A 24286-nucleotide genomic window follows, 5' to 3' on the forward strand; every position below is an offset into this window, starting at 1 on the left:
GGGAAAGGAACAAGTCACAGAGATCACTTTAACCTACCTGGCTGACCTTGACTGGGTCAAGTTCTTCATACCAAGTATCTCATTTGAAACTCACAAGAGACCCCAGGCTAAGTCCCACTAGTCAGACACACTCATGGGTGGTTACACTAGCTTATAATGGTCTAGGACCTTGCCTGGGCACCCAAGAATCTCACACAAGAGAATTCCCTTTAATTATGGGAAGAAAAATCTTGTAATTGGCATGGTGCTGCATTGTGGAACATTGAATATGTAAACGAATGATAATTAAATCATTCTTTGTGTCATGAACTCCATAACTCTTCTCTTCTACCTCCTTCTAAGCTACATAAGAACTGCTTGCTATGAAGCGCTCTACCATGCAGGGGATGTAAGAACAGATTCCTTCTGGCCATCTGTGGTCTGGTATCCATCTCTCAGGCCCTATGGAGTTCTAGCCCTTACTCTTCCAGCCTCTAGATTTCAGCTTTAATATGAGTTGGATTCTGTGGCCTGGCTTAGTTCACTTAACACAATGTCCTCCAACCCCATCCACTGTACTACAGATGAAAGGGTTTCATTCTTTTTTATAGTAGAATAAATACATGACACGTCACACTTTCTTTATCCATTCATCCACACATGGCTGTCTTGCTGATTCTCTGTATCTTGGCCACTGAGAAGAGTTACTAAAAACACAGGTATACATATATCTCTGGAACACTAATTTAATTTCTTTGGAAATAAACCCAGGAGTGGAATAGCTGGGTTATATACTGGTTATAGTGTGTTACAACTAGATAACTGAAACAATCTTAGCCCTTTAGACCAATATAGATAATGCATACTTTTTATTCCATTTTAAAATCCAGATCACATAATAAAATGGCAGAGAAGAGTATTGAGAAGATTCTCTGCGCGAAGCAAACAAAACTATCAGGTTGTGCGAAATCAGGGTGTCCTTAGCTTTACCCTCGAGGGAGGGTAAGGCCTTGCTCCCTTAAGGCGTTTATTCACCCTCTATTTATTGTTTACTAACCCAACATTGATTGACTGTCCCTGCATGAATAGAACATATCTATTCATGCAGCTCACAGTGAGGTGTGGGAAGCAGAGAGAGAAACAAGTCACAAAGCACCTGGACACTGCAGTGACCGCCATAGGACATGCTGGAGTCAAGCCAGGAAAGTGAGATGCGGACAGGTCCACCATCAGAAAGGCAATGCTCCGCTTCCTGTCTCAAAGCCGCTTTGAATTTCTATTTTTGATAACTCAATTTAATGTGCCCTGGACACTGTGCTTATTTGCAAGACATTGCAAACAGATTAATATCACTACAAGATGTGCTCCCTCCTCTCACCTTTAGCAAGCAGTTTGACACCAAGGCACCCTACGTGTTGACTGCGGGAGGGCAGGGCATTCTATAAACTCATGGCTGAAACTTGCAGTCTTTATTGAGTAGGCTTAATGCAGCTAATATATGAGCATAAGATGACTCAGTTTCAGGAAACACTTTAAAACCACTCCTATCTTGTACAATAGCAACACTAAAGCTGTGTCAGGGATAAGATTACCTAGAACGCAGGCAGTATGCATGGACACTAAACACTAAAGCTGGGTCAGGGGTAAGATTACCTAGAACACAGACGGTATGCATTGATATTAACACTAAAGCTGTCAGGGGTAAGATTACCTAGAACACAGACGGTATGCATTGACACTAAACACTAAAGCTGTGTCAGGAGTAAAATTATCTAGAAAGCAGAGGGTGTGCACTGACACTAAACACTAAAGCTGTGTCAGGGTTAAGTTACCTAGAACGCAGATGGTGTGCACTGAGCTTGGCCTGGTCCACACTTGAATTTCACTCCCTGTCCCTCTCTGCCAAAAATGTAAGAAAACTCAAGGTGATTTTTGTTCATCTAAAACGAAAGTTAAAAGTTTGCTCATATTTAGACAATCAAATGATGATACCGTCTAATTCCTACCTTAAAAGTGACATTTATTGCCCAGCAAGAACTCTGATAATGCTTTGTTTGGGAGAGGGGAGCAGAAGACAGTAAAGTGAATCTAAGTGCAGGTTTCTAGGTCCCAGAGATCTGGACATACTTCACCCTACCACGTCTATGTACGGCATTCAAACTATCACACATAGTAGAGGAAAACATGCTGTTGGTGATTTTTGAGCTCCTTAGAGGAAAGACAGGAGAAAAGCAGAAGGCAGTAACGTTGGTAACCATCTTTCAAGTCACTGCAAGAACTGTTTGTGAAGAAAGATCACGAATGGAAACCTGATTTTTGCATTAGTCAGTGGCCATCTGTACAAGCTATGTGAGAGGATGTGCAGGCCATAGTAATTAAGCCTTCTGGGTTTTCCTGTGTAATGACTAACATACCAGCAGTACATGGAATATCTTCTCATATGGAAAGCCAACCAACCAAACCAACCAGCTATCCAAACAAACAAAAAACCAATAAACAGCAACAAACCAAAAATACAAACCAAACAAAAACAACCCAAAGAAATCACAAATCTACCATCTCCCCTACTTTGTCATGCTTCTCAACACGAAAGCAGAAGGAATCGAAACATTCAAATGGACGACAGTAAACATTTGCCTGACAGTCGTACACAGCAATTTTAAAGTGAAACAAAGCGTGTATGCAAAGCTCCCAGTCCTGGTAGTTAACTTGACGAAGGTGAGCTAAACTGCCAATTTCTACAATCATTTCTGCAAACAGTTTCAGCTCAAAAAGCGAAAGCAGGGATGATTAGCAAGGGCAGCATTGGCTATTGTATACAGTCTCACAACAACTGTGAAACTGACAAAGCAAAGATGGTAGGCGCCAAACTGGTTAAGAAAGCCTGAGAGATTCAAGACTCCATCTCTGCTTCCACGCAAGCCCAGCCCCAGGGATGCTGTGTGAGGTCCTTTCTCCTTTCCTCGCCTTCCTTGCATAAGACTAGTCAGGTGACTAAGCTCCTTCCCAGATGTGCAGGAAGGCAGGTGCCTGCCTGAGCATGGTGGCTAAGAAGGCTGTTTCCCTTCTGCCTTTCCTCTCCCCTTTCCAGGAAGCTGAAATGGTGTGGCCAGGATGGCTCCAGAAGCTAGCACCCAAGTAAACTTTGATTATTAGGTGGCTGGGTGATGCTGAGGTAACCAGATATGTGGAACACCCAGGCTAAGCTAGCATCTGTACACGTACGAGATAAATCACTAACTCAAGCCACTATAAATCTATGCTTTCTTTCTTCCCCAAAGAAGTCCTAAAGAACTACAGACAGAGATCACGGTACTGTGGAGAGTCCCCTCGGCTGCCTGTCACCTGTGGCCAGCTCAACAGGGAGGTCGGCCACATGACTCTGCTAGGGCAAGAGTCTTCTAGGGTCGCCCCATGAAAACACCAGGCCTGTCTCAGTAGATCGCAGACTTATAAACACAGGCAGGGCAATAGAAGGAGCCTCCCCCTGGCTTCTTCACTCTCCACTGCCTGGTAAATTGTGTGTGAGGATTACGTGGGTGGACACTGGAGGGGAGAAGAAGGGTAAAGAACCACTAAATAATTACCTTAATGAGCTCAGGTTCCTATTATACCTCAACATAGACACTTTTTCTTCTTATCCCCAGGGAATTATTTCTACTATGAATATAAAAAGTTCTCTCACACACAAAATAATTGCCCCAGCCCTCCAACTTCAAAGGACATGCCTTGGTGTAATTAATAGAAGTGAACAGCGCTGATTTCTAAGAAACACAGCAAGGCAGACAAATGAGCCCTCTCAGTGCTGTCTACACCAGGGTTACACGCATGGGCGTGTGGAAGTGTTCCTCTCTGCTCATTTATGAAAAATTTACTTTAAGTGACTCCCAGGTACGATGCTGGGTGCCACCAACAGTCATAAACAGTGCACATCATTCCTGGGCTCAGAAAGCCTTTCAACAGAAACTCCCAGAGCCAGCTCGACTGACAGACATCACAGCAGTGAAAGACAGACAGCATCAAAACGCCCACAGGCCGTCACTCACAATACATGCCAGGAGAAGCTATGCCAGAGAGATGATTCTATCTCATAGGCAAAGTGACCATACCCAAGCAAATAGCTTCCAAAGCTAAATCAATTCCAACCGTGACATATTGGCATCTAGAACAAATGGTCACTTTGAGCGAGAACTTGTTTAGTAAATTAGGGGAGGGAGTTCATGAAATGTTGGAAATTCCAGCCAAGCCACTGGGATGTAAATTGTGATCGGATCCTGAGCTGACACGTTAAACAGTTTAATTTAGGTACAGCTCTCAGCAGTGTCGGGCATATTTGAGAGAAACAGATGCCTTGAATCATTTCAAAGTACATTCCTGTCAGAAATGTCCTTTGTGACACTGAAATCAATTTCCTACGCCTCTACTAACTGTTCTACGAAAAGAAAAAAGGAGGAAGGAGGAGGGGAAAAAAAGACTCTTTTAATCAAATGTCTTCCCACTGAGGCAAAATTAAACCCAAACCTATTAAACAGCACAAATTTACGTTCAATTTTTATAATTAGTGTTGCTGTGACAGATAGGACCACAATAGGACCAAATGGGACACGATGCATGTATGTCCTGGAGAACTACCAAAAGTCCTTGATTTGTTCTGAGAAAATGAGGGGAGCCAGACGAGGGCCGTGCTGGGTGGAAGCTACGCTCCAGCTCGGGTCCACACATCCTGTGGGCAGTGCGTGAGGACTCTGCCTCACTTAAGAATGTGCATTGCCCTACCCCCCAACATCTGAGAGCACTTAATCCCCTCTGCCATGTTAAGGCACCTGTACAGATGCTGTGGAACATCAAACACAAATCTCACGCTAGTCAAAAAATAAATAAGTCAAAATGCCACCGAACAAAACAGGAATGAGAAGAGACTACATAAATATTGCAATTGTCCCATCTCTCCTAAAGTGGGATATAGTTCCTGTGTCTTCTACCTGAGCAACACCAATTAAAAATACAATGATATTTTCTATTGGGAGTTTTGACCTACCACAAAAGCTCATACTTCTGAACACACACACACACACACACACACACAATTACCCTTGTAGTTTTATTATGAAGCCACTGTATGTATCCAGTTTTTTTTTGAACCCCGGAATTCTTCGAAGTCCCTGGAAAATTATGTTCTCTCAGAACCCATATTAATCCACCAGTCATGATCATAAATAAAATACTCATTTTAATGCTTAGTGTGGAAGGTTTGCTACATTGTGTAGCTTTTAAGGACAAGTGAGCTGACTTGTGTCCTACACTGTCATATGACACAGTGACTCATCTGTGGTCAATGAGACAGAGAGTTCATTTTGAGAGAGTGGCTCTGCGGGGAAGGGGAAGGGGAAGGGCTCCTATGAGCAGCAGAACAAAGCTTCTGGGGCCCTGAGGCCTGATGGTGCCTTCTAATCCCTCTGTGCCTAAGAGTCAGAGGTCTGGGACACGGGTTGTATAAAACCCGGGGACACAATGTCCATCTCTTGCTCAGCATCGGTTCTTGCTAAAGTCAAGAGGATACAGAAACACTAAGTGTCTCTTATCACACAAGGACCACTGCCCAGCAGAAGCAGGAAGTAACAAGCCCTCCCATAACCCGTGCTAACACTTCAGTCATTTTGTGATGGGTGTGTTCCTTTAGTGAGGGGTACCCTCCTTCTTCTTCCTACAGGAAGAAACAGCTCAGCTTTCTCCATCAGGACAGACAGCATGAGAAGCTGTGCTTCCCTCCCTCAGACGGGACTTGCTAGGCCCTTTTCTTTACTCGTCAGGTCCAGTTTACTTCCTGGAGGTGGGTGATGCACATGGTATGCACACGCCTGCTTGTGCCCGTGTAAGCATGGAGGCAGGAAGAGCAGAAGTTAGGTTGTCCAGTTATATCATGCTTGGATCTATTCCCTTGAGACATCCCACTGAATCTGGAGCTAGGCTGGTGGCTAGCAGGCAGCAGGGATCCTCCTGTGGTCCACCCACAGTCCTATCATTACAGGTTAGCATGCTCACCTTTTTACAATCTGCTCTATTGATTTGAACTCAGGTCCTCCTGGCTGTGCCGCAAGGGTTCTTATCCAGTGAGGCAACCCTCCAGCCCTACTAGGACCTTTAACAAACAGTAAAAAGGACTGTATGACAAGACAAAGTCGAAGAAATACAACATGCTCTGCTGACTTACTAGTCAGCAAAAGTTAATGAGTTGCAGCTCACGAACATCTCAGTGTAAAACCACAGTGTGTGCATGTTATGAAATTACTCCACAAAAGATTGCTTAAGCAAATTTACAATGAAAAACAACATCAAAACACCAAGGAGGTGCAATGAATATAAATACAAAGTGCACTTAAACACCTGAGGGAGAGGTTGCAGGGGAACCCTCAACCTCCAACAGTGATTTCCCCCCCACAGTCTACAGTAAAGTGGGATCAGCAGCTGCCTGCACTTCTTCAGTCAGTATAGTGCTTATACAGGTAGTAAGCCCAAACACAGAACACTGATCTTCAATTGCCCCTGCAGCCATGAAGAAGGCATGCAACAATCTCTCCATGGGCGCTCTTCAAGTGGCTGAAATAAATACACAACACCTGGGCATGAACAAGAAAAATTTCAGTGGGGCCCATGGGTCTCTAAAGAGCAGATTAAAACTAGCCTATAAGCTAATAAGAGCGGTTATAAACTGTGAACAACCAATGCCCTACGAGGAGGAGCATCCATCACCTTAACATGCTTAAAACGTGGAGAGGGTTTATCCACGCGCTCCCGGTGGCTTCTAGTAGAATGTTAATTGTTCATACGAAGAAAAGGAGACATAAGGATGGCTTTCACCATCATGTGTTAAGTTTATTTTTGTTCTTCTGACCGGTTCCCAAGGGGCAGGAGGCTAATGACTGTTCTTCATCATCAACTGCAAAGGATATTTACATCCATCCTGTAACCATGACAGCTGTGTCGCTGAGTCCCTAACTGCTTCTGCCGCACGAGCCAATCATCTGGCATGAAGCTGCAAGATGGAGTGCCCTGCAGTCATTATTCACCAAGCACTTTCATTAACAAACTGCCCTTAATTACAGTGGTAATTGCAAAATTATTTCATAGCAGCAATTATTTTTCTCAGCCAATCCAGGCTATGTAAGTAGGACAGTTCCTATGAAGATGGCATAAGGCCAAGCAATCTATGACCAAAGATATGTTTTAATTGTATGACCAACTTAGTTTCAAAATATTGCATCAGAGGACTCTGAAATTATATTACACAGCCCATTATAACACACACACACACACACACACACACACACACACACACACACACACTGATAAAATGAAGCCAACCTTTTCTGTTCTTTATATGAAAGCAAAATGCATTCACAACATTCATATTAAAGTATCCAAAGCAATGCTGTTGTCTTGCAGAGTAAAAATAATGAATTTCTGGCTCTCAACCTATTCTCTGAGAACTGCTGAAGAAACCGAATGATCCGTCAGGAGGCTGACGCCCCTTCAACCATGTCTTCTACTTCTGAATCCTTTGTCCCTTCATATCTACACGTATACTCAGCTATGAGAGAGTGCTGGTTTACTTACTTATAGGTCTCAGAAACAAAATCATAAGAACTACAACCAAACATTACAAATTGTAGGCAGAAAACCATCTGCCCTCCATTGTTCCTGTTTCAATGTGAAAATTCATAAAAACTTACCCTAAGGATACAACTAGAGCCACAAGACCTTGCTTGGAGAATAGTGAGTTTTAGATGAGGTTAAAAGTGCACAAAAATGTGGGAAATGGGGGCTAGAGATGTGGCTTAATTAAGATAAAGCTTTTAATACCATATTGAGATGAGAGCAAGGCAAGAATTGCTGTAGGAAGTTTGGGTATTATCTGATAGATAGTGAAGACTTGTGGAAGCAAGAGATCGAGGCAGCTTTTGCTTAAATAGTGAACATACAAAGAGGCACAGGACAGAGGAGGCCACGGGCCATCCTGTGAGTACATTTGTATTCAATGATCGTCAGGTTCAGAGATGTTAGAAACATGTACTATAAGACTGCGCTGAGGTTCCTCCCTTGTATGAGCAGGCAAATGTGGAGAGAGGAAATAAATAAGAATCTGTAATGTAGCTGAATGCTTCATGTTCTAAGGGTCTACACAATGTTAACCTAGAGCTGCTGAAGACATAGAAAGAAATAAGAATAATTAGCATTCATTGCTTACTTCTTACATGCCTAGCATTGGGCGCATGCATTTGATTCAATAACTCCAATGATGAGCACAAACAACAGCCTCCTGAATTAGAACTTATTTTTATGACCAGTTTTAGAGACAAGAAAGTTGAGAGACAATGAGATTCAACTGCCTAAGGTCACTACGGCAGAGACTGCTATATGCCGAGCACTTATCCTAGCAAATTTGGAAACAGAACCCCTCTCTCTCTTTACCCTGTCCCCAGCAAAGACAGCAATTCCAACCTTCTTGACATCTGGGTGTCAAGCTCTGTGAGCATTCACATATGTGCATTCATGTACACAGACATGTACACACATACACAGGGGGGAAAAAATCACTCTGGGAGAGCTCCTTTAGAGGCATGAGGAATTCTTAAATGACACAGTCACACAGAAGTATGTAGCACTTGGGATCTGAGTACAAACTGTTGATTCAAAATCCTTTGTTTTTCCTGTACAAGAGTTTGGCTGCTTAGGACAGACCAAGGCCTGTATTGCCACTACTGGTTAAATAATGATTCTTCTCTAAGACCAAATTAGTGTGAAGTAGATAAATATAAATGGGAAAGGTGACTATGGAGGATTAACATAATACTGGTTTTAGAATAAATACTCCTTATCACCCTAAAATTAGCAGACGTAAGTTTAAGTTGTTTGCCAACACCTCCGTCCACCCTGAACAGGAGCGGCAAGACATCCATATATTGAGGAAGCAGGAAGCAGTCTAGTTCCCCTCATCTATTTTAATTAGAAGGAAACCCAGCTTTGCAAGGAAATGAAATGCCAATGATTTTGCAATAAAGTCTGTTCCCATAGAAAAATAATTTTAACTTCTCTCGCCCAAGTTTTTAATAATTTGTAGGTTGCACTCCGCTATTGTTTTGCATTTCGTCTGCAGAGAGGTGTGCATGCACATGTGTCCCTTCATTACACGCTGGTGAACAGTAAGTAAAAAGCTAACTATCTTTTATTATTTATGTTTCTGCCTTCCTCTTTATCTTAAATGCTCATGTCTCCTGTGGTTGGTCGGAATCCAGAAGAGAAAAGAGAAAAGCTTCATTCAGCTCAATATGAAAGTTGGGTTGCCAAGCAGGGTTTCTGGAAGGATGAAGAAGTCATGTGCTTTGTGGTCTACAACACCCTTAGAAAATCACAGAAAAGAGTTTCTTTATAGAATTTCAGAAGTGGTTCTTTTTTTTCCAACATAAAATGTGGGCTTTAGCGAAAGAGAAATTACACACTCTAATTAAAATATTAATTTTGAAGTTCATGATTTAACCAGGATTCCAATCTAGCCTCTGTAACACAGAGATGAGACAAATGGATTATTCCATCTAAAATAACTATTGCTATATTCTACAAGATCCACATAGTTCATGCTTTTAACAACATTACAGCCAGTAAGTGAATGTATTTCATTTTGATGATTTCATATATTGCATTAATGAGAAAAAATCGAGGCATATTATCTTAGGATCTAAAATATTGTGCAATTATAAGTTTTATGCCAGCTTTCAAGTAATTCAGTTTTTCAAAGATAGTAAAGGGAAGAGTTTGAGCTAGACAGATAGTGTCTCCCTTAACAACTAAAGTACTTCTACTCAACAATTAGATTTCCCTCCTGGAAGGCTGTACAATCAGAGAGAAACACTGGATTCATTCCATATTCTGCTCACCTAGGGATACTTTTAACATCCTCTGGAGTACACACTCTAACAGTAAGCACACAGTACCAGGGGGAAATGTCTATCCTAGGACACTAGCTAGGCCCTCCAGAGTGACTAAAAGCAAACATTCTAAACCAACCTGACATAAAAATCAGTGCTTCTCTATCTAGCCAATCTTCTCCCAGCACTTTAAAACATGCAAATCATATTCCAATGCATTTTTAATGCCTGCCCCAGATTACACAAAACAACACCAGGGTAATGAAAACCTTCATAGACTTTATTTGCAAATATTGAAATGGATGGATGGGAATATGCCATAACCACCCAGTTAGTGCTTCTTCCTCCTCACACTACAGTGCAGTTCGCGGCAGTGTGCAGGTCCTCCAAGATTTTCTGATGATACCATTGCCACGTGTCCCCTCTTCCTGGCAGTTTTGTCACAGTGGTGTGACACTCTAGGCATAGCATACCACAGGGTTAGAGAGCTGCTGGAGGAAACTAAAGAAAGGCAATCATCCCCCACAAATGCACCATCTGCTGTGCCTTGCTGCTTAATTAAACTAAAACTGGTAGGTTCTTAATTCTCATAGCTCATAAAAATATAAAGGTCACAACAGAGCACTGGTATCACATACCATTCACACAGTGTACAGTTGCTGAAGTGTGTGCTGCCAAAATCATTCAAGAGAAAAAAGAAAGCCCCCATCCCACTGACGTCAGAGCAGAGCATGATTCCATCGGTTTGACATCAGATCAATTGACAAGACAGCTGCCTCATCAAAATGAATGACTAGAAGGACAGAGGTTCGATGCCTGGCCATCACTCTTCACATCTCCCCCAGAGCACTTGCCAAGAAACTGCTTGTACATTATAACAAGAATTCTTAGGATCTCATTCATTCATTCACTCACTCATCTATTCTTCAGTTGCTTATCAAGTGTTATGTAAGCATTTGGGGATGATATGAAGATGCATCAAACACACACTCAGACAAGCACAGTTGCAAATGACTTTACCATCTACAGCTTTACTGCACATAGGAGATGATAATTCATACATTTGGAATATATAGTTCAGTGGTCTCTAGAAGGTGCTAGAAATCTCTAGGAAGCTCGCAGGGCCCAGTAACCGTCACTAATGCCTAAGCTATGAACCCCGCCTTCATCCCCAAACCATTTCACACCCACAAGCAGTCATTCTCTCATCTCTCGTCCATCTTGGCAACCAGTAATTTACTTTCTGTCTCTATAGTTTTGCCTTCCCTGGAAATTTCAAATAAATTCTCTCACTTAGCATGCTGTTTTAAGCTCATCCATGCTGTGGTGTGTGCTGTTGTTAAAGGCTGCATAATATTCCACTGGGTGGATATGCCACGTATTCCTTATCTATTTGTTAAGTAATATGCATCTGGGTTGTTTCTGGCTTTTATGACTTTGAATACCACTGATTAACATTCTCTGGCATGTTTCTATGGAGACACATTTTCATCCTCAGGTACATTGCTACGCGTGGAGCTGGTGGAGCCTCTCAGAACTATTTTTAATACTTTGAGGAACCGCCAGGCTATCTGCAAATTGACCCATCATGTTAGATCTCTACCAGTTGCCAGGTTGTCCACACCTTTGCCTACAATTATTATCTTTTTTAAACTTTAGCCATCCTGGTGGATGGTGAAGTAGTTATCTTACCACAGTTTTGATTTGCATTACTCTGGTGACTATGACAGCAAATATATTTTATGTGTGCTCTGACTGCATCAGCTTAGAAGATGCTCTAAATACTTATTTTTAGAAGCCTTTAGTCAGTTGTTGGGTATAAACATATGAAATACTATATTTAAAATCATTTCAGCTCCAATGTGTGGCCTTTCCCATCGAATAACTAACATGTTTTTCTTATCTGTAAATTCTTTTTGATGTTTAAATAGAAACCTAAGTGTCTAAACCCAGAAAAATGTCCAAATTCCGCAGTATATTTTAACATGGGAGTTGGTGGGAAATTTTTCATTTGACTAGACAGCTCTCTCTAGCCAACAGGCCATTACACAAATCTACTAGAAGCCAACTAGTAAGGATTTCTAAAGAAGACAAACGACTTAGAAAATACAAAGTTACGGGAAATTCGAGAGGATGAAATGACAGAAAAGCAAAACAGACATTCAGTTTGAAACAAGGACATTTAAGAAATGCTCTAGAGGTAGGGAGACAGGCTCAAAACCTACTTGAACTTCTGGGGGAACGTGTGGAAGATTATTTCCCAGAACCCTGAATGAATGATGATGTCATCTGCCCAGAAGTTGGAGGAGGGGGAAAAGAAAAGCTAGAAATACTACTAAGGAGGGCAGGTTACATGACTGTGGCTTTTGTAGTGGACAGAAGGGGATGCGTGCTGAAGCTGATGTGAGCCTCGGTGGATCTGGGAAGCAGAGTGGTGGGGCGGGGACAGGGGTGCCATACAAGGTGACACAAAGAAGCCAGAGTTCAGGCACAGGTCTGGGTGAGGGATGCTGGTGGGGCGGGGAGGGCTGTGCTCATTCACTCGCAAGCAGAACCCTCCCTTCTTAACTCCTTTCAAACCAAATCCCTCCAGCTTGGAACAATGGAGAGCTTAATTCAGTGATATAGTTATGAAAGGCTGATGAATGAAAATAATTGGTCCTCATTATCTCTTCAGCACCTTTAATGCACCAGAAGCAGCATTCACCTGTCTCCCCTGAAGTCTCCAAACTGAATCATGCATCTTGAACTTTCTCGACTGGAGTTCCCCGCAACCTTTTGTTAAACTTAACATTCCTTTCCAAAGAAAACAAACAGAACCAAACAAAAAAATAATGGTTTGGATGCCACTCTGTCCACAAGAAGCAAAGGAAAGCCACGCGTGAAGTCAGCAGCCCTTGGGCTGTCCATTCCAGCACCCATTTATAACTGTTCTGTCTGCAGTGTCCAAGGAAAAGGCTCATGGCAGCAGAAACAGAGACCTTACCAAGCAATTACGGGTGAGGAATCTTCTGCCAAAACAGTACAGACGTAACCTTTCTTCCCATAGAGCTCAGCATCATCCCATGGCCAAAGAGAGGCTTGATAAATACTACATGCTGAACAAGTGACCAAACTGATATGAGAATGGAAAACAACAACAACAACAACAACCCTAAACATGAGGAATGACAAAGGGGAGAAGTCAGGTGCTTCTATGAGAAGCTGAGGGTACCACGCTTCCTGCCTCCTGTAGGTGGCGCCAAACTCCTTGAAGAAAAGGACAAGCAAAGTGAAAGGCTGCTGCTGTGCCTACTACACTGACAGACACACTGACTGGAGAACCCTCTTCCCTGTTGGCAGTCTCACTTCCAAGGCAGCTCTTCTTCACTGTGCTGGCAAGCTCTGGATCAAAGAAGTGGTTCACCTGCACTGCGTTATTTATGAGCTGCCCTTTCCCTCTGAGTGCAAGCCTCGAATTACGGGATGACCAGCTCCACGGCAGAGATCCTCAGTGTTGGGCAAATGGAAGGTTCCTTGTGGTGTCTCTTAAAAAGATTGGCAAAGGTAAAAGAGCATTTTAAAGCCATTAGGATCCCTTGTGCTAAGTCTTAGTAAAGAAATGTCACAAAGCTGCTATTTAAAACCACCAGCCAGAAACCAGTATCCACAGGTAAGTTGGGCTACCTTGCCTCTGTATGCTTCGAATCTGTCCGGTCAGCACTCCAGAGTGCCACTGAGGCCCCCAGGAACACCACCCAGATGTGCACTTCCTGAATGGTAGCCAGAACTGGGATTTTGGCCCTCACCATCACGAAGCAGTGGGAAGCCCAGTGGTGTGGTAGTGAGGAGGACTGAAGAGGCTTGCTCAAGCAAGAGGCTACAAGCAGGGTGTGTCTCTGAGGACTCCGCAGCCAAGCAGGAACTGGATATTTCAACCCAGGTTTTCACTTGCATTCTCTAGATCCGATTTTTATAACAAACAAACACTTTCTGCCAGCATCCTAAAATTTTTTAACAGCAGCCGCCAAACCCGACTTCTCTTCTGCACAATTATATAAGACCGAGCACTGCTCTCGTTTTTGAAGCTTTGTTTTAAGCTCGCTCATTAATCTTTCAGTCTTCCCCCATCTCTGCCTGACTATAACTGCCCTGAATTTATCCAAGCCTGCAGGAGGCCAGGCTCGCTGGTGTCGAAATCACGGAGAGCTGAATACACATTCTACTCAGGGGACTCTACATTTCCATCAGAAAGAACCAATCACAGCTTAGGAGAGGTAAACCTCTTTTTAATTGTATTCTATGATACTAACAGGCATTCATTACACATGGACCTTAAAACAAGATTTGCTCTTGGCTGCTCATAATTGTATTTCTACAGCAGTTTAAACCGTTGGCACCTGCAATTGCTAGCAGGCCTAAGCTACGAATTTCTATTATCCCAGTTTCAAGGGTTACATTTAAAATAAAACTCAGAGGGGCCAAACATTACATACACACATATTTACACAAATTAAATACTATGCACAAGTCAATACCTTCTGCACACAAAACTACATTAAACTCAATTAGCCCTAAGCAAAACCACAGGAAGCAGGTTTCCTGTGAACCCAGGGTGTTCTTCCCTGTACTACAGAATATAAAAGCAGCTAGATTATGGAATTTTGCAGGACTGTCAATAAAGGCTTTAAAAAACATTATCAATACTGATTTCCTAATTAATTAGCTTATATAAAATTAGCATAAAACAATCCAACTTAAGGAATTTATACACACATAACCTCTAACTTCTGGGTAGAAATAAAGAAGTGCTCTTTAAACATGCATAGGTCGGCAGAAGTTCTTCCAGAAAAAAATAATTCTAACTCTGAGCCACAAAAGAGTCACTAAACTAAAGTACAATGTCCTTCTTGTTCTGGCTTTTTTTTCTTGATTATGACCAAAATTAAATTATACAAATATTTCACTAAATATCTTCTCAAACCTTATAAATATTAATATGAACTCAATCTCCTATGTGCCCGGCATTTAAAAATCCATTTAAAAATCTTGGAAACTAATTTAAGATTTCCATCTAGAATACAAATTAGCGAGTCCTCCGCCTAGCCGTGTTTCGCTCAGCACCCATATCTGCACATTTAGTACCGAATGTCAGTCGGCAGCACTTAGAGACCATGAATATTAAAGCCAAGCATCGCCTGCTAACGTATTAGAGCACAGCAAGCCTCAAGTTTGTCATACACTGAGTTTGCAGTGAACAAACTACTGCATCTATGACACCAAAGCCTTTTGTGAATTCCCCCATTGTGCAAAGGGGACAGAATTTTTACTGTTTACAATCTGGGAGGACTGCACACCTACACATACACACGCAACCCCCCACACAGGTTTTATATACATGCTCCAATTTCATACCACCAGTACGGGACCTTATACATGCACTACACACTTGCATACTTTTCTTTACATACATTCTATCGCATCAGATTCTCTGCTTTGCGGGGGTGTTATCCCTATGGAGGCCAGGTGACTAATTTGAGCTAACAAGTACGTTTGTAAAAAGTAAGAGCCCCACAACCCCTCTCTGCTGCATGCTATCATGCTGCCGACATCCTGACCCTGTTGGATACTCCCTCCAAAAGGGAACAAGGACCCTGGCACATGCTTCCCCCCCACCCCCAAGTGCATGAGGAATAACTCAATACTGCGAGTCTTGTTTCTTTAAGCATGTGGGAAACCAAGTGGGTTACCGTGTAAGCACACCAACTGCCTGGCACAGAAAGCATGCGTGTATGACTGGGATTGAGTTCAGGACTTAAGTTCCAAATGAAGCATGCCACTGCCTACTACCCTCGTAAGACCGCCCCAGCCCGCTCGCTGTCTGTGTATGTAAAGGAAGCAGAATGTGACAGTCCCATTTCACAGATCACTGAGGAGAACAAAGCAAAGGGTGCTCACAGGGTGCTGGACACAGTGTGCTCGGGAATGCTGCTTGTTATCATTCTTTGGGATACACGTTTTATTAAAACATCTTGAACATTTTCCTCTGGACTGCTCTACAGTTCTTTAATTCGTCTCTCTATTAAGATCTGTCTTAAACTCAGCAAGTATTTTTTTTCCTACTCAATTTTCTGCCATTGGCTCCACAGCTCTCCAAATCACACTAAATTATCCTCCTGTTTCCGTAGACTTTGAGAGATTCGGAGTCTCTTTTACAAATGCTGTACTAAGCCCCCATTTTGGAGCTGATTTTTCCAGCTGCTTAATCATTTCTATTGACCTCTGCTTCTTACCAGATTGGCCAAAGCTCTTTGATAGGAAGACACCCAGAATAACAATTGGAATTAACCTCTTAAAAGCCTAAAAATTAGGACTCATTGAAATCCCTTCTACTTTATGCCTTTCCAACATAATCTCTAAGCGCCCCGCCACTGCCTACCTCTATCTCAGCATCTCCTCAGTGTGCTACATCACAACATTTGCTCGGTCCAGATTTCAGAATAAGCATGACCCTGTCTGTTTGTCTGTCTGATAACTAGGAAGAAATGGTGCGACTCCTTATTGGTGAATGGAATGACACTCCCCCTGGTTTACAGTTTTAGTTAAGTTTTCTAGGTTATCATTCATTGCATAGTTACTTTAATATCTACCATGTGCCACAGTAAACAGGTATCACATGATCATAAACACACTTTGTTTTAAGGACCAATTAAATTAAATATTTCTTGGACATATATGGTTCATATGTTCAAATTCAGTCTCCTAAATTCTAAGTGTACTATGCTAATGAGGTATAGACGTGTGTCTGCAGGCAGTGAAGGGAAAGGGGCAGGAGCATGGAGGTACTGTTTCCCTACAGCTGGGTGGGAGCTGGGTTTCCCACAAAATTCTGCTTTCTCTACCAAGCTCTAGGTTCATCAATGTATAATGTATCAATTACACAGACTATCAATAACTTTCAAGCACTCTATTTGCAATAACCCCGCCCCCCCAAAAGATCACAATGGAAGACTCACGATTCAGTCCATGCACTTTCCCTTACTGCCCCTGCCAGGTTCCAGTTTAAAGAAATCATCCAACATTTTTCAGTGTTAATCTCTAATTCGAAACCCTGCCTGGCAGAGTTTCATCTCTCAACACCTGAGGTCAGGCCCCTCACATCTGAAAACTGAATCACAGTTGGTTCATTTGTCTTGATCTGTCTTCCCTAATAATCCTGGTCACTTCTGGGTTGGGTGTGTGTCACCTGTGTCCTGCGCATCTCTTCCCTGTGTTTACTCTTCTTCATGGTCTTTTGTTCACAAGGACAGTTATGTAGTTACTGTAGTTGGTGTCTTAGGATGCTCCTTGTCAGTCCTCTGTTGGCAGACAGTCTTATGTTTAGGTATTTTATGCGTTCACAATCCTGGGCTGTGTTGTTCATGTCTTAAGGCAAGCCTGTAACAAAGACTGGGCTACATTTCCTCAGTCTGGTTTTGAAGCTGTAGAATTCTGGTTTAATTCTCCATCCTTAACAGTAGGCTTAGCGTCCTGTTTGTACATACTTGAGTTCAGTTTGTTGACCTTGGTCTTCAGTGTGTACTACACTTGAAGACTACTTATCCCACAATGCAATTTGATAATCCACTGTTCACTTGGCAGCCAGCTACTGTTCTTAGGATGAGCATCAATTGGCAGGAATGTACCTCTAAAGCCCACTCTTCCGTCCCTACCAACATGAAGTCGGGGCAGTTACCTGGCACTAGTGACTGATAAGGAGCCCCCCCCACCCCCCCCCAGCAGATATCCTCAAGCCTAAAGCAGAGTCAAAGCCTGGTTAGCAGTCACATTCCAGTCTCAACTTCTGAACAAATAAAGTCACAGACCTGCCTGGGGGCGAGGGATGGGCAGAACCACAGCAGCTGTCTGCTGCATACCATGAAGAAACTGAGGACGTCAATGAAGGAGCAGGCTAGCAATTATTTCCCATCAACTGAAACCATCAGCCTTATGGAGATAAAACAAGACCAGGCTAGGACAAGGAGCGCAGGTCTCTGTGGGGTTGGGGGAGGAATGCTGACTCAGGAAGCTGAGATCTGACTTCAAGAGAGAAGAATGAGACAGTTCCTCCCAGAAGCCAGCATGGGCTCCAAGCCTGGGGGCTCCCTGTGGTCACTTCTGGGGATGTGTCACCCTTTCAGATAATTTCATGGTTATTTTAAGGAAAACACAGAAGACACTGTTCACTGTGCTTCCTCTCACTCTGCTCTATTCTTGGAAGTCGGCGGTTCAATCTCCAGTGAAAGTTCTCACTAACATTCTGTTCAGTTATTTGTGTTCTCCAAACAATAAGTGTTTTTAGGCAAAGACTTTCTAGACTCTCCAACTGAACAAAAGAGCCTCCTACACAGAGCTACACATTTCCATTCAGAAGGCCCTCAGGCAGATCTGTGAAGCTTGCCATCATAAGACCCATTTAATTTTAAATTAAATTAAGGGCCCAAAAGGTAAGCACATTGTTCAGGTTATTCCAACTAATGTCCTAAACCTACAATTTCAATGATTCTCCATCCAACTGATGACTCCTACTGTAATAAAGAATTCATGAACCATGGAAACAACTGACAAAAATAAAATAAATAAATATCACTCACTGCTTCGAGAGAAAGGCATTCACACTGCCTAGTCCCCAACCCGCAAAGGGTGAATGTCTAGGGGAAGTTTTTGTCAAGACTTTTATCAAGTCTGTAACTCTAAAGAGGTAAAAATGGGCACAAAGGATGGCTTTCTAATAGAAGCATGCTAAGTTGAGAAGGCCCCAAATTTCTGAGGACTACCAGATGACATTCACAAATATTCACACAGGCAGAGCTGCTGGGGATAAAGAAGTGAGGAAGAAGAAGCGCAGCCTGTAGCTTTCCAAGGCTCCTTTCTCCCAGGTGAGCGGGGATGAATCTGACAAATTCCCTTATTCAACACATTTATTGATCCAATTGCCCCAGTTTTTGTAAAGTTTTCTAACAATGTTCAGTGACTTCAAAGCTGCAGGAGGAAAACAGATGGCAAAGGAAGGACCTAGTTTGGAAATTCTCAAAGAAGGCTGTGCAAAGAGATGTACGGGCCCAAGCATACCCACCGTGGGACACTGGGTCTCTCTGAAGGAGCTGTCCAGCCTCTGCCCTCTCATCTCCCCGCCATGGAAAACAAGAGCAGACCAAGGAATAAAAGGGGGAAGACAGGACATTTCTAGAGAAGCAGGGGGGCAGGGTAACACAGGCGGGTGTGTTGGAAGGCTGCTTCAAAGAGAAGCTAATAGAGTTTGAAATGCCGAGAGTGGAGCAGATCTATCAGGTGTGGCATGTGTGCGCACAGCTGAAGTCGGATAAAGATGAAGGTCATTTGAGATGAGGGAGTCAGAGAACTTGGATGTAAGTACTAGAAATGCCATTAAAGGGATGTGACACATTCTCAGGGTTCTGTGTGACTCCTAGGGAACAGGGTGAGACCACTTGGAGGCAACTATGGCTCCATGGTTCTTACTAGGAAGGGGCACGGGCAGTGGGGAAAAAAAAAGCTGATAGGCCTGGAGTGTCTGTCCTGCTCTGGTTTGGGCCTGGAAAGCGCCTCAAAGGCTCCTGTACTAAAACTTTGTTCTCAACATGTAGCTCTGTTGGAAGATGGAACCTTCAGAATGGAGCCTTGTGGGAGGAAGTCAGGACACTGGAGACATGCCACTGAAGAGGACATCAGTACTCCAACTCTTCTTCCAAGGCAGACTTCTGCCATCCCTCCCAGCCCTGATGCTGCAAAGGAACGTGGTCAACTCACAGTGAACTGACGCTTCCGAACTGTAAGCCAAATAAACACTTCCCCCTTAGACCTTTCTCTTGGCCATTGCGTCACAAGAGTGGAAAGCAAATATGTAACTTGGTTGTCAGTTTCCAAAATTAGGAAGAGGGTTATTAGAGTTCAACGGAGGAAACGTTTAAGCCATCCTTTGCTTGCTGCCCACTACAACTTGCTGGTAGACTCTGGTTATTTCTTTAAGAGTAATTAAGTGAGAGCAACTGAGAAATAAAAGGGACGTGAGAGGAAATGAGCTGAGAGGAAATGAGGAGACTCATGAAAGACAGATACCCCAACTTTTCAGCTCAGGAGTAGAAGAAGGGATGGCATTCCCTGCCACTTGGGGGCCTGTTCTCCCCTCAGATCACCCCCACACCAAACCCCACTCCATACCTTAGTATCTTTCCCCAGCCTTCTCTACTTCCTCTGTGCACACTCTACTTCCTCTGTGCCTCACCTCAGCTGATCCTCGGCTCCCACTCCCAAGGCTTGCTGGCCTAGTCTCCCATCAGCTCTTCCAAACCAACACCACAGAAATAGACTTTGCTGTCTCCCTTCTCCTCTGCTGTCTACCTGGTCACTCACTCCAGAACACCATCTTGTAAAACTTGCTTGGACTCTACTTTCTCCCTTTCCCCATTACCACCGATGAACAAACCCTAAGGATTACAACTAGTTTGCAAATCCATTCCTTCTCTTCCATTCTGACCTCTACACTCAGGGACTAGCATCTTACTCACCCGATTTCCCATTAGTCATTACCTAACATACCCTCCACACCACACCTGCTCCATCTCTCCTAAACAAAACAAAACAAAAAAGCAAAACAAAACAAAACACCCAGCCACATCGAATCATTTCCCCACTGAAAACTTTCCATGGGGCCTACTGGGAGCTCCATGAGCTCCAAGTCATGATGTGTTAAAAGCCTCCCAAAACCACTGGGAGGATCCCCAAGATCGAAAGCCAAGAGGTGTTTTCGAAACTATCAACCATTAGTCAATGGTTCCTAGCCTTTATGAGCTTGCAGTCCTTCAGACAGTCTGATAAAAGCTCCAGGGCCTTACCAAAAGCATAAACACATGCCTTTACCTACAAGTAAAGTCTGGCAGCCAATTTCAGGGCATGTATGGATGCTCAAAGACAATCCAGATTAGGAAGCCTTACTTTGGTACACATTACTTTCGCATGGATACACAGAATTGCAGTATCATCTCAACAGCATTCCAGCCCCACAAACACGCAATTGGCTCTCCTGTGGGCAGTCTGATTATTCATGCAGTTGTCTAAAATATTCATCAGCAGGGTCACTGGGCACATAGTGAAGATGGGCAGAAAATTAGTACAGTAGTTAGCATACAGACTCAGCCATTTCATCTGAGTGCAGCTGTCCCAACGCACAACTGTTTGAAAAGAACAGGTTATTTTGAAAACAATCAACTGAATTGAATCAAAAAACTGGCCAGTAGGCCTTCATTCTAACTGAATGGACATGCAGCGAGGGTCCTTCCTTTTCACAGAGCTCAGGGATGCAAACACAGGCGCTCGGAAGCTGCTCCATAGCGGACACACTCGTTATTCATGAGCCTGCTCCTGGCAGCTGCATCGTTCACAGCTTGGCTAAGCCTCGTTGTCTGTATGTCCTTCTACAGGGCTGTGCACCCGCACGGCATGTGTCAGGTCTCAAGGAAGAAGGAGGGAGGCATGTTGATTGTGTGTACGACACATTGTACAGAATTTGCCAATTGTCTGACCATAAGCCAATCATAGGTGACAGAACACCACTTAAGTAAAACACCACATTTCTCCGTGTGTCAGACAATCAGAGCACCACCATAGATTAGGAACGCTGTAATATTAAACTTACTTAAGAAAGGACACCAGCCTGTGTAAGCCTTTTAAAATAACCATTTCATTAACTGTTTTTACTTGCATTCTGAAAATTAATATTTTGGTTCATAATATTCTAAGACATATCCCTTTGGACATCTGAGTTGATGTCTTTTTTTTTCTCTTGATAAATTTCCAACAAGAAGTTTCAGAAATCATCAAAAGACTTCAAGCTGAGCTTTTCCAAAAGTACCTGTACTTCCCTATTCTGACAGCAGATGGCAATCTCATGCACTGGTAGGCCAGAACAATCATAAATCTAACTACTATATTTGAGGCGTGGCTTGCACATCATGGGGGTCAGAATCATTTTTAAATTTAAAGTTAATTGAGGGCCTCAAAGAAATTTTGTTTACTTGGGCTATGAATTTAGACTGTCATCACATTAGAAATCAAAACAAGAAATTGATTCTTATTAATCCAATTAATATATAACAAATCCATTACATGCTATCAAAGACATTTGAGCACAAATAACTCCATTTTCCAAGGGGTGAGATTAGAGAAGGGAAGTCTCGGCAAGTCTCTTAATGTTTGGTTTACGAGAAGCCACCTGGGTTCTCATGTTTGCCATTTTCGCCTGTTGTAATGAGTTGTTTGTGTTCACAATATAAAATGCACCAGCCTCGCACAGCTATGTAGATGGAACAGGGAAAAGAGCTCAGTAGCCCCTGGTGACAGTGATGGGTACTGATGCTATAGCAAAATCAGCATGTGTGGGCTTTCTAATGGCCAGACAGGGTGGAGAACCTGAAGCCATGGCAAGGAACGTTCCATGCAGTCACAGGGAAGTCAGCTGGCCACTGCTGCACCTCTATTCATGAATCTTTACCCACCTGTGAATTTTAGCATCATACGATAGTCACCTAGCCATCAGCCACCCACTGGGCTGCACAGCTCTTCCGGCCCGCTCCATACCTCAGCTTCATGGAACAACTATGGCTCTCTCAGGAGAGTCATCTCCAGGTCTAAGGAAATCTATCAAGTGGGAAGTAGCCGGTGAAGCTTTTTAATAATTCTTATTTTCCATTCAAAGCTTGACTATTGCTGCTGACAAGACACACTGCCAGTCATTCCCTAGAAATGAAGGGCTTACTTTATTTTCCAGAAACATCTGCCTAACATCCAAGCCTTAATAGACAGCTTGGTTATCATTCTGTTGAGAAACAGTAAATGACGCTCGATGGAATACCAAGGTGGTCTGTTCACCACGTAGATGCATCAGCACGCCTCCACGGATGACCAGAAAACCCCGTGTCCCCTCACCTTCACAAACTTCTAGAAGCACACAGGACAAGAGCTGACAGAATTACCCACTCTCTTCCGTTTCATTAGGACAGTCATTTTTACTGTGTGAAGAACACAGGTATCTTAGGACACTGGTGCTGTTGAGATGATTCGGGTTAATGATGTGTAAATTCTATGTAGCCCTGCTTGTGCACAGAGGCACACACACTAAGAGTGTCAGGGTCAGGTTGAGTTCATGGGTTCTCTGAGAGGATTCTGGGTGCTCTGGGGCAGTGCGGCTCAGAGGTCCCCTAATTTCGCATACTCTGGAGTTGCATAGACAGTGTCTTGACTGTACCTGTTTCACAGAAGCAACACTCAAGATTATTTCTCAAGGAACCTTAGGTGAGAAAATGGCAGGAGGGAAAAGTGAAAGGATTTTTGGTCAATCTGTATTCTTTTCACTCTGTTGCTCTGTATGAAAATTTGAATGAGCCAATATGTGAAACAAAACCTGAGAGCCAACAGTGGGGAAGGACCAAGTGGGAATCTGAGCACAGTGGGGCCTTCGTTTCTAAACACCTGCTTAATGAGATTCCCCGGTCAGTTTTCTCACTGAAGCTCCATGCCTACTCTTGGATTCTACCCTTTTTTTAAAAATTGTTGTGTATATTAGGAAAGGGGAACATGAAATGGGAGGATAGGAAGAATGGGGTAGATTTCGGAGTGGGGGGTGAATATAAAGATGTACTCTATGAAGTCCTCAAATGATTGACAAAACATTCTATTAAATAACAAATAAAAGTGAGAACATGGAAGTGGCATGCAAACACACAAACACACACACAAAACAAGTGTGGAGATACTATCACTATTTAATCCTTTACAAAGATAAGTAGATCTCACCAACAGAAGGAGAAGCTCTGTGCTTTCAGTTCTGAAGCTAAAAATAAGTCTGGGAGTGCTCTTCCCACTTCTGACAGAAGCACGGCACCAGTGAGCATTCACACAGCATCTCATGGAAAGCAGCACCAGCGAACTGAAGATGCTCTAACAGGTTGACGTGTACTCCGTCACTATTATTCCCAATAACCATTCATTAAATACTCTGGAGAGGTTTGAATGTTGAAAAGCTACACACACACACACACACACACACACACACACACACACACACACCTTCTGCCTCATTTCTTCCATCCTCACACATTTGAACGAACTGTCTAATAGTAATATTAGCACCATTTTACAGAGGAGGAGATCGAGGGTTGGAACATCGTTTTGTTCACTAAAACAACCAGAATGAAACTGTAAAACCAAGTGTGCTTAGCCCTCCCTGACGCCAGAGACAAATTCCCTAACTCCTTCCTCTTTTCAAGTGGCTCCTGGGGCTGCAGTTCTGCTTTGTGCCTGAAGGTATCTCATAGATGTTCTCTAGTTTCTGAGCATCCCATGAATTAGAG

The 24286-nt window shown here is 43.1% G+C and overlaps 1 protein-coding gene and 1 long non-coding RNA gene across 5 annotated transcripts in view; one reads left to right on the forward strand and one right to left on the reverse strand.

Moving 5' to 3' along the window:
- Positions 1-24286, reverse strand: part of Cadm1 (cell adhesion molecule 1) — a 318385-nt gene that overhangs the window by 129016 nt on the left and 165083 nt on the right. The gene's annotated exons all lie outside the window — the stretch shown is intronic.
- LOC127689121 (uncharacterized) lies at positions 9087-19770 on the forward strand. Of its 2 annotated transcripts, none has more exons than XR_007978839.1 (3): positions 9087-9179; positions 12580-13448; positions 19526-19770. It is a non-coding gene; the product is annotated as an uncharacterized LOC127689121 (long non-coding RNA). The 2 variants fall into 2 exon arrangements; XR_007978840.1 differs by lacking the exon at positions 19526-19770 and adding an exon at positions 18726-18788.

Source organism: Apodemus sylvaticus, chromosome 7, assembly GCF_947179515.1.
Source record: "Apodemus sylvaticus chromosome 7, mApoSyl1.1, whole genome shotgun sequence".
Taxonomy (NCBI): Eukaryota; Metazoa; Chordata; class Mammalia; order Rodentia; family Muridae; genus Apodemus; species Apodemus sylvaticus.